The following is a 10,560-nucleotide window of genomic DNA, read 5'->3' as shown; positions in this document are numbered from 1 at the left end:
CACACCCTGTTTAGAGCAGGTTACAACAACACAGTCCCATCACCAGTCCTCCGGAGGTTGATAAAGCACAGCGTTGGGGTCATTCCGCACACGTTACCTGTCAGCTTTACTGTGAATGTTTGACGCGTCCCTCAGTCAGAGCAAGCTGCTCAGCATTAGATACAAAGGATACTCAACAACGTGGAGAAAGATGCCAGAGAACATTCTGGAGAGGTACAGAATGAGCCATGCAGTCTTTATTACTAGGGCCCAGAGTTTTCCTTCACCATATCACCTGATGAGGAAAAACTCTGGGCCCTAGTTACAGGCTGCAACTAAAGTTAGGACTTTTTCCATGTTCAGGTTGTGTGTTGTGGAAAGTGTGGGCTCCATCTGTAACCACTAGTCAGACAGGCTGTTGAGAGGATGAGGGTAATGGTACCTGTTTCCATATGATGGTCTGCCAGGCTCCATTCCTCAGAACTGAGACACAAAGACAACAGAGCTGTTAGCCTAAACATGTCATATACTGCTGCTCTTTCCTAAAGCACAACTGTCTATTCCCTTAAGCCACATGGAATTCACTCATGAAACTGACTAGCACGGCTTCACACATGTCCAATACCTGTGGTCTTTTTCTTGTTGACTGTGTTGTCTGCCTTGTGTCTTTGCTGTAAAGAGACAGAGAGGGGGTGTGAGCTCCTTACCAGTCTCCCTCCCTTTTTCTTTCACATTAGATGCACAAGAATGGCTCTGTGCTGGCTAAGCAATTGTTTTGGAACAGAGGGGGAGATTTATAAACTCTGCAGGGTGTTGTTCCACAGAGGAGGAGATGACCTGCGACTGCTGACCTGTCTCTGTTGACCTGTCTCTGTTGACCTGTCTCTGCTGACCTGTCTCTGCTGACCTGTCTCTGCTGACCTGTCTCTGCTGACCTGTGACCGTCCTACTTACATAGTCCTCTATGATCTCTTTGATCCCGGCCACAGTGAGGATGAAGATGAGTGGTACCAGAGTGGTGTAACGACCCGTAGGAGACACATCAGGGATTTGCTGAGGAAGAACGCAGAGACAATGTTGAGGAAACGCTGACGGTTTTGTTAGACACGGTCAGGTTGTCAGTGCAGGTTACAGATAGAAATGTAATGGATAGAGCTGATTTGTTTCATAGTTCTACTCCACAGAGAATCATATCTTGTCTTGACAACACATTTCTATCTGAACGCTCTAGGACGTTGCACCCTCCAGAGTAAACCACATGTAGTGGGCGTGGCCTACCTGCATCAGGGCGATGAAGAGGAAGAAGGCGTTGGCGGCCCGGCGGATCTGCTCGTACAGGAAACGAGGCAAGAAGSTGAGCACCCCGTACTTAGTGGTACTGAGAAGGAGGAGAAGTAGGAGGAGGGATACATGTACAACACAGGGTTAGTCACCACGGTAATGAAACACAAATACGCACACCAAAAAAGTAATCCCCCTTGGGCTGTGAGTATACTGTAGTCAAAAATAGGGAGTTTGATTTTCTTTTTTCTCGGTGTTCTCCAGGGTAACACAGAGGTAGTCACTAGAGTTTAAATCCCTTCTTCAAAACATTTGTCAAAAATCTCCACTAAAATGATCGATGCACATGAAACCCCATTACAGAGACAACACAATTAGACTCAAAATGTCCTCTGGCGGTGAAACGGGAATATTTAAGATTAATAAAGTTAATAGTAATTAAAACAATGATTAGCATATTTATGTTTTCCCTTTTCTGTAATGCACATGATTTCCAGTMTGCTATTTGTGACACTCATTTGTGTACTGGTTGATGGTCACTAGACCTGTTAGGGATGTTCTGGATAGTTCTCATATCGTTAACAGTGAATGACGTGAGAGCTACTGAAGGTGTAAGGACCGAGGACACAGTGACTCTTATAGTGTTGATGACAATATGAATACCGTGTGATTCTGTYGCAGCTGGCAACGTCAGTGCCTTCTGTTTTGACTTGGTACAATCCTCTCAGGCGGACGTTTAGAGAACATTGAGTGGTGTCTGGTTAGAATATAAAAAGGCCCGTCTCCAGGAGATGCATGATGCAACTTGCAACTTGTAATTMAACTGATTTTGATCTGGGTTTTCAACGACTGCCCTCCTTTTTGTTCAACTGGAAATTCCTGTTACAGGCAGCAAAACATTACCGGATCAGGTAGCACTTTACTATACCCAGCATTATAACCATGTCATAACAGCTGACATAACKTATCATAACATGGCTATAACACTGTCATGACACATATTTAGACCTGTTGGACATATTTTTATGGCTGGTTATGACACCTACATAAGAGAGTGTCAAAACCCACCACACAAGGAAAAACATTCCATTACACTATAGCCTACATGTCAACAGTATGTTCATGTTATTTTAACATGTTCTGAAATGTGAGAATACCCCTAGCCCACAGACCTCCACCGCCTCCGTTTCATCGGGCCTTCTCTGGCTGTCTGGAAAAGGCTTTTTCTCGGCGTGGCCCTTAAAAAAAATGGTCTCCCTGCAACGAGCCCAGTCACACACAAAGACCAGGATACCAAACAGCAGACGCAACAGCTGAACCGGATACACACACACACACGTGCAAGCACGCACACACATACACACCCCCCTTCTTCTGGTACCACAGTGTGGTGAGATAAGCACATCTGACCCACACATTAAAGCTGCTTTTATCTAATCTAACAGACAAATGATGAAGTGTATTTTCTTAGTCCAAGTTAAGTGACACAGGATGGTCATAATGCTTTATGACAGTGCCATAAAGAGTATTTTATACAAGTTAGAATTCATCACAACAACAAAGGACATAAGAAACAAACTTCCAAACGAAAGGAAACTTCTTGGCAGGAAAAAAAACACAATTGAATAAATGCAGGTGTCATAACCATCCATAKCATAATACAATATGTCACAGGTGTAAATATATGGGTCATGACAGTGTTTTGACCATTTATGACAGGTTATGACAAGTTATGTCAGCTGTTATGACACATTATGACATGGTTATMACCGTGGCATAACATGTTATGGCGCTGGGTGTCAAGTAAAGTGTTACCAAGGATCTATTATGGGCTGCACAACTTCACACTCCCACAAATGGACCGAACCTCACTGTTCAAAGCTTTATATTTAGACCAGACCTCCTAAATAGGGGTGTATGAGGACTTGGAAGGCTCACCTTGTCAGTCAGTCACCTGTATTGCTCAGACAACAGCAATTATTAGCATTGACAATAGCCAGCAGCTGTAAGAGCTTTTTGAGAGACAAAAATAACTGCCAGCCTTCCCTTCAGGGTCCGTCGTTATCCTGGCCAATATAGCTAAGTCAAGGGTTTGTGTGTGTGTATGTTTGTGTGTGTGTACGTTTGTGTGTGTGTGTGTGTGTGTACGTTTGTGTGTGTGTGTGTAAGAGAGTATCTAAATCCTCCATCACATGTAAATCTCCTTGGAGATGAGCCCACAGTCACACAAAGACCAGGACATCAAATAGCAGACATAACAACAGCTGCTGACCCAGATACACACACCTTCTTCTGGTACCTCAGTGTGTTGAGATAAAACATCTGATTCACACGTAAAAGCTGCTTATATCTAATCTAACAAATGATACACACAAGTTCTGTCATAAATGAGTTGGTTGCTAGTGTTCGCTGTCTAGACAGGGGAAAAATGTTTGTTTCTAATGTGGCCATGTAATTGCTGTGATGGTATCAGGGTAGTTTATGGTTGTGGTAATTACAGTATATTGAGATGTAACAGATCTATGGTGGTCGTCTGAGTGTTACTGTGGTTCCTGTGTTTGTTAATGAGTTATGATTGCGCCTAGAGACTGATGTATGGTCCGTTTTTACATTCCTTCCCCAATGGTTAAGGTTAGGAAACTGKCGAGTTTAAGCTGATCCTGGAGCTGTGTCTAGGGACTACATCTACGCCAAGTATTTGTTAATGGTGGTTGTGTTTCTGTGGCGACTGATTAACAGGCGGAGGAGATTTTCACTCATGCACAGGGACAAAAGGACACAGGGACACAGATACACAGGGACACATAATACCTCAATTACCTCGACTAACCGGTGCACCCGCACATTGACTCGCTTTTGTTATTTTACTGCTGCTGTTTAATTATTAGTTAATTATTATTATTTTTTTATTTTTTTTACTTATCTATTTTTTTTCTTTAAAACTTCTTAAAACATTGTTGGTTAAGGGCTTGTAAGTAAGCATTTCACTGTAAGGTCTACACCTGTTGTATTCGGCGCATGTGACAAATACAATTTGATTTGATACAGACACAGTGTCCCTGTGTCTGTATCAAATCAAACAGGGACACAGGGCTTTGAATAAAACATGTAGTGAAGGCAGAGAAGAGGTGGAAGAGGAAAACAGAAGAGGGGATAAGAGCTATAGGGATTTAATCTCAGACTAATCAATAGGACCAGTAAAGCCCTAAAACACAAAACACAGACATACACAGAGCATGGCTCCAGAGCCAGACTGTCCAATCAAAGGCCAGTAAAAGGCCTGGTGATCCAATGAGACAATTTGATGAAGGCCCACCTTAATCTCATTAACGGACCTGAAATAGGCCCCTTTCAGAGCAGAATTGAATCTCCTGAAGGTAAAGACAGATCGGTGAGGTGTGTTTGCCGATTGCTGCACGTAACTAGGACCTGATGGATTCTATAGGCGGCAGGGTAATGTTCGGGGGGGCGTAGTCTCCTAAATGTTCCAGATAGAGTTGTAAGGCATATAGAGCCAACATGATTTCCTATTCTACATAACAGAGAAGCATAACTATTCTACAAATGGTATTTCTATTTGAACATTCCGACACTGCTGCACACCACTGAACTCAACCCTATCTCCTCAAGCCAACATAAATACATTGAGGGGTAATAACAAATGTAAACAATACATTGGTGTGCAAAGCTACATGACTCAACATGTATAGCTCCAGTGTTGTCGTCACCATCGAATATGCAGCCAACAGCTGGGAGGGTGGTTGTAAAAGATATTCCACACAAATGAAGATTCCGTTTGGGCCCTACCCAGAACCCTGCCCACGAGAGATAGCCACACACCAAATCATTAACCAACTAGTTGTGAATGTTGTCGCTTTAGAGACTGGATTTGTTAAGGCCAGATCCCCTGCCTACCAGCATTGGGAACAATTTAAATTCCAGGGAATTCAGAAAGTAAGCCAAATTAAAATTAAAAATGTTCCTAATTGAAAAGCATTGAAGATGATTGTAATTGAAGTGTACTTCCTGAATTGACGGAATGAGTGTCCATTTTAAAATGTAGGTTGAGAAGGTTGCCTCATCGGGTCAGGACAGCACAGAGTAAAATGACCAGTGACCAGACCTGGATCATACACTAGATCTTGTTATTTTTCCTGAGCAAAACAAATTTCTTTCAAACTTTGAATGGAACCTGTTCTATTCTGTTTCATGCTAGGCTACTAAATGTCTACCATTACATTATTAACTCTCTGTAGTTACTTTTCTTTCAGTGCCTGCTTTAAAAATACATGAGTCATTATTGATTAAAGGAATAGTTCACCCAAATTACAAAATTACACATTGGTTTCCTTACCCTGTAAGTAGTCTATGGACAAGGTATGACAGAAATCCATGCTTTGGTTTAGTTTCCCAGGCACTAACAATTTAGCATATGTGGCACAAATCCCATTCAAGTCATGGGGCCGATCATGTCCAAATCAACCGAAAATATCTTAAATTGATTGTGAAGCTCAACAAAAAACCTTAGATGTTTTGATATGATGCGGCAAAAAAAAATGCTAATATCGGTCACATGACAGTAGCCTAAATGTTCATGTGAAGCACTTTCCTCAGACTGGCACTAACAGGGGAGTCGTAAAACAATAACCCGTTGATGCCTTTCTCCAATCATTGGAGGTCATTTAATACAAAATTGATTATAATTTACAACCATAATTTACTGTTCCATAAATGGCCCATTATCTCCTATAGCCTATCAATAATAAGACCATTGGGCTATCACAAAAACAATTTAACTAAAACAAAATTAAAATAAGAAAACAAATTCCTAAAATGATCAACAAACTGTATTGTAGGCAATCATAATATCACAAACCGTCTGGAAAGGCAATTGAAGTCTGTATTCAGTGACTTGATGATAATGATGCTGTAGCCAGATGAAATCTTACCTGACATGGTTATCACAGAACTTGGTGTTCTGAGGTTGGTTGAGCAGAATCGTCCGCGCCGTGGCATCTGTGGGATCCGCCTGAGAAGTAGTCCCGGACATCTCATCATCTGCCTTGCGGTAGCCGGCGGATGAGCAAGAGGGTCCTGCACGGTTCGATTGATGGGAGAAAGTTGAGGCTAGGGTAAGTATGTGTGTGTGGGAGACAGAAATACGAGACGTTGTTTACAGTTAAAACGTGGAGGGCAGAAACAACAGGTAGGTAGGGCTAACTGTATGCTGATGTAAGCTGGCGGAGTGGCGGTCGATGTCAATGACTTTTCCCCCTCCCCATTCCAAACAGCCCCTCTTCTTTCAGTGCGCTCTCGCCTCGCTCCGCGCTATTGCACCATCACCAATACACACACAAGCCGCTCAACGCCCACGGGACCCTCTGTATAGAATGTGCTGAGGGATGTACAATGTTCAAACAAACACCGTTGGTTTGACTCCTTTTATCGTTGCAGAAACCTTGTGTATTTGTTTATCTAACACCATGGGGACTTGTTACATCGTCCTATGTGCGCACAGAGCACCTGCATTATTATCACCCAAGAGAACCTGAACCGACGCTGCATGAATCGCGCGACACTGCTTCCATACTGGGTCCCCCCTCTTTTGTGGTTGTCTCGTTTAAAATCAAGGCGAAGCAGCGATCCGCCACACCCATTGCGCGTCGGAGAAACATTGTCTATCATCCGGCTGCGCTAAATAACGGAGGGGGGGAGTGAATGGCAAGCAGTTCTGGACGTTACGGAATAGTTTACCCAGCTGGCACAACAAGCCTCGGCGAGGACAGCTGGAGCACGCCCGTCACTCGTCTCCTTTCCCTCGGCGTCGCTGTTGGGTAAGCTCCCGAGTCCTGGTTGTGAGAATACCCCAAGCCCACAGACCTCCACTGCTTCCGTTTCATCGGGCCGTCTCTGGCGGTCRAGAAAAGCCCTTTTCTCGGCGTGGCTCTTAAAAATTGTCTCCCTGCAACGCGTATTAGATGATGCTCCGACACCAGACAACCGCCCCAGTCTCCCGCGAAGGCTTGACTACGGGTGTTCCCATCTGAGGGCGGGCTGAGGGCTCCGGATTTAAAGGGACAGTAGCCCCCTGAGCGAGGCTGGTATAGTGTCTGCTGTCTGACATGTTTTTTTGCAGGCTCGTTTTACCAGTTTATATTACACTTGTAAAGGGACGCGTCATCCATCAAGAGGGCACGTTCCTCAGTTTCCCACACTGTTTTCTGGGGCCTTAAGGTTCAGTCACTACATTCACTATTCAGGGCAGGCTATATGAAATCATAGCCACAAACTGCAATATTGGCCCTAATGCAGCTCCATTTCAGGTTCTACTCCAAACTTCACCAGCAATCAATTCTTACAAGATTGGGCCCTGTCTGGATCGCCTTGTGGGGCTGGAATTGAAAACATCCATCATTATTCCATCAATAATTCAGAACAAGTATAAGAGGCAGCAGAGTTTCCTCTGTGTAGAAGTGATTTCTGTGTTTAGCCTCTGTCAAATGACTAGGCTGAAATGGCCCGGTTGAAAGCAGAGCAGCTGGTCATTATAGCCCCTGATAGCATCAATATTCATACACATCCTGTTTTCCACTGGAATGAGGACAGGGACACATGTCTAGGAGGAGTGGAGATCACAGTAAGGTCTTGTCAGGCAGATCAGGTAAGCATCCAGCGTGCAGGAAGGGACATATGAACCACATACAGGTGTCACAGTGTAGAAGGGACATATGAACCACATACAGGTGTCACAGTGTAGAAGGGACATATGAACCACCACATACAGGTGTCGTACAGTGTAGAAGGGACATTGAACACATACAGGTGTCACAGTGTAGAAGGGACATATGAACCACATACCGGTGTCACAGTGTAGAAGGGACATATGAACACATACAGGTGTCCACAGTGTAAAGGGACATAAATGAACCATACAGGTGTCACAGTGTGCGCAGGCTTAAAACAATTTATGCTTGATCTGAAAATGTGGTCGGAGGCTTCGTATGGAGGTGTGACGCAGTTGTGGACCTCCAGAGGCTTGCGGAGGCCAAATGTATTCCGTACCGCATCGCGTGCGCCTCCCAAATTTAGTAACAATGCGGAGGGCTCCGTAGAGATCCGCATTGACATGATTGGTTGACGGTAGGGTGGGGGCGCGGGAGGTTCTGTATAAACACAAACTTACTTCCTTCACAACAGCTCTGCTCAACGCCTTGCACTGCTCCTCGAAGCGCAAGAAGAATGAATGCCCTGACTTCTGCAGAGGCCGTATCCCTGTAAATGCTTCACGGCCAATGCAGACGTCAGATTGACCATGCAGCGCTTTTAGGAATGTTGAATCAGGTGCTTAGAGCTGTTCTGGAACAAAATCCTGCACACTAGCAGACATCCAGACCAAATGTTCCAACCCCTCATAAAGATTCATGCAGGGAGCCTCCTGGTCGTCTGGGCTAGTTCACAGGAGCAGAACGGGTCAAAGGTCTTTGAGCAGACTGATCACCGTGGTCACATTCCCCTGCTCACGAATTGCTGCATCACCAATGGTTGCCTGCCACGTCATCGACTGTGCCGTTAGGCACCAGATTGCTATAAAATATGTGGTTAGCTGATACGTAAAATACCTATCCAGGCGTTGTAAGATCTGGAATGTGTCAGAAATGCCTGCGCAGAGGAACGCACCATGTGTCTCCTCTCTCAGTGGCTATTGCCCAGTAACCAACAGGCCAATAAATCACTCCCCCATCTATCTCACAGCTCACTGGGAGAGGAGAGGAGGAGAGGAGGTTGTGATAACGTAGGAGTGTATATTTTAGCTGAGGATGCAACAGGTGAAAAGACAATGGAGTGAAGAAAGAATAAGACAGCTACAGGGCCTCATGATGATTTGTTTGATTAGGGCTGTCCCGACTAAAACAAGTATGGTCGCCTGAAAGTCGTCTTGTTTTTTTGACAAGGGGATTGGTCGACATTTTTAACGTTATTCTTCCATATGTAGACACACACATGTATGCATTGAGCTTGTCTGATGCTTTAATAAGCACACTGTTTGATGAAATAAGACACACACGACTCAAGAGGGAGCCAGAGATCAGAATAACCAGAAGTAAAAAACGTTTAACCTGTCCGACTATCCTCCGCCCGCTCCTAATGGCTTTCGCAGATTCTTCCTCTACTCTCCTGAAGTTGCGGTAATAGGCTACACCGGAGTCAGCAAACTTTCTCATGTGGAATGCCAATTTATCTTACCATTTCTACCGACTGTGTGCCAGTTCTGGTTTTCATTATGCACATTTTCGTGAAACAGTTTCATTTCATTTATAATAACGTCTTCATATCTCAATCATTGTCATGTGGTTAATAAAAATTATATCCAAATCTAAATGAAATGACACAAACCTAAAAAGTAACTTCTATTGCAACTACTGTATGTAAAAATAGCCGATAAGCCAAATAGTCAACACACTGCAGCCTGCAGGTAGAAAATATCCTGATAAAAAATTAAATATCCTGTAAATACATTGGCTACGCATGGTCTGTCTGCAACCAACTGTGAAACATTCACTTGGTTCTGAGTTTGCAAGCTGTCATCAAGGCAAAGGTGGCTACTTTGAAGAATCTCAAATATAAAATATATTTTGATTTGTTTAACACTTCCCTTTTTTGGTTACTAACATGAATTTCCCATAATGTTTTTGTTCATTCATAGTTTTGATGTCTTCACAATTATTCTACAATGTAGGAAAATAGTAAATAAAGAAAAACTCTTGAATGAGTAGGTGTGTCCAAACTTTTGACTGTACAGTATATACATATATGCTACTGCAACAACAACAAAAAAAATCTTGGTTGACCAACAGCCTATCGACAAACTATCGACTTGTCGACTAATTTGTGTCAGCCCTAGTTTTGATGATTTGTTTAAATTCTTCTCCTCCTTTTCCCTTCTTTCTCTCTCTTTCTCTCAACTCCCTACTTCATTTCACTCACCCTCCCCCCCCCCCCCCCCCCCCCCCCCCCCTCCCCTACCCCTCTCTTCATCCTTTTTCCTCACTCTGCTCTCTCCTATTCCTCCTTACCTCTCCTCATCCTTCTGTACCACCTCACTCTACCTCTCTTCATCCTTCCTGTAACCTCATCTACTCTCTTCATCCTTCCGTACACCTCCACTTACCTCTCTTCATCCTTCCCGTACACCTCCATCTATCTCTTCATCCTCATGTACACCTCACTCTACCTCTCTTCATCCCTTCCTGTACACCTCCACTCTACCTCTCTTCATCCTTCTGTACACCTCCACTCTAC

At 43.9% G+C, this 10,560-nt stretch overlaps 1 pseudogene; it reads right to left on the bottom strand.

The window, feature by feature from the left end:
- Positions 1–10,560, bottom strand: part of LOC111953848 (phospholipid-transporting ATPase IB-like) — a 108,205-nt pseudogene that overhangs the window by 73,825 nt on the left and 23,820 nt on the right.

The sequence above is a fragment of the Salvelinus sp. IW2-2015 genome, linkage group LG27, assembly GCF_002910315.2.
Source record: "Salvelinus sp. IW2-2015 linkage group LG27, ASM291031v2, whole genome shotgun sequence".
Taxonomy (NCBI): domain Eukaryota; kingdom Metazoa; phylum Chordata; class Actinopteri; order Salmoniformes; family Salmonidae; genus Salvelinus; species Salvelinus sp. IW2-2015.
The sequence above is the reverse complement of the archived record's forward strand: the minus strand, read 5'-3'. Positions and strand labels throughout refer to the sequence as shown.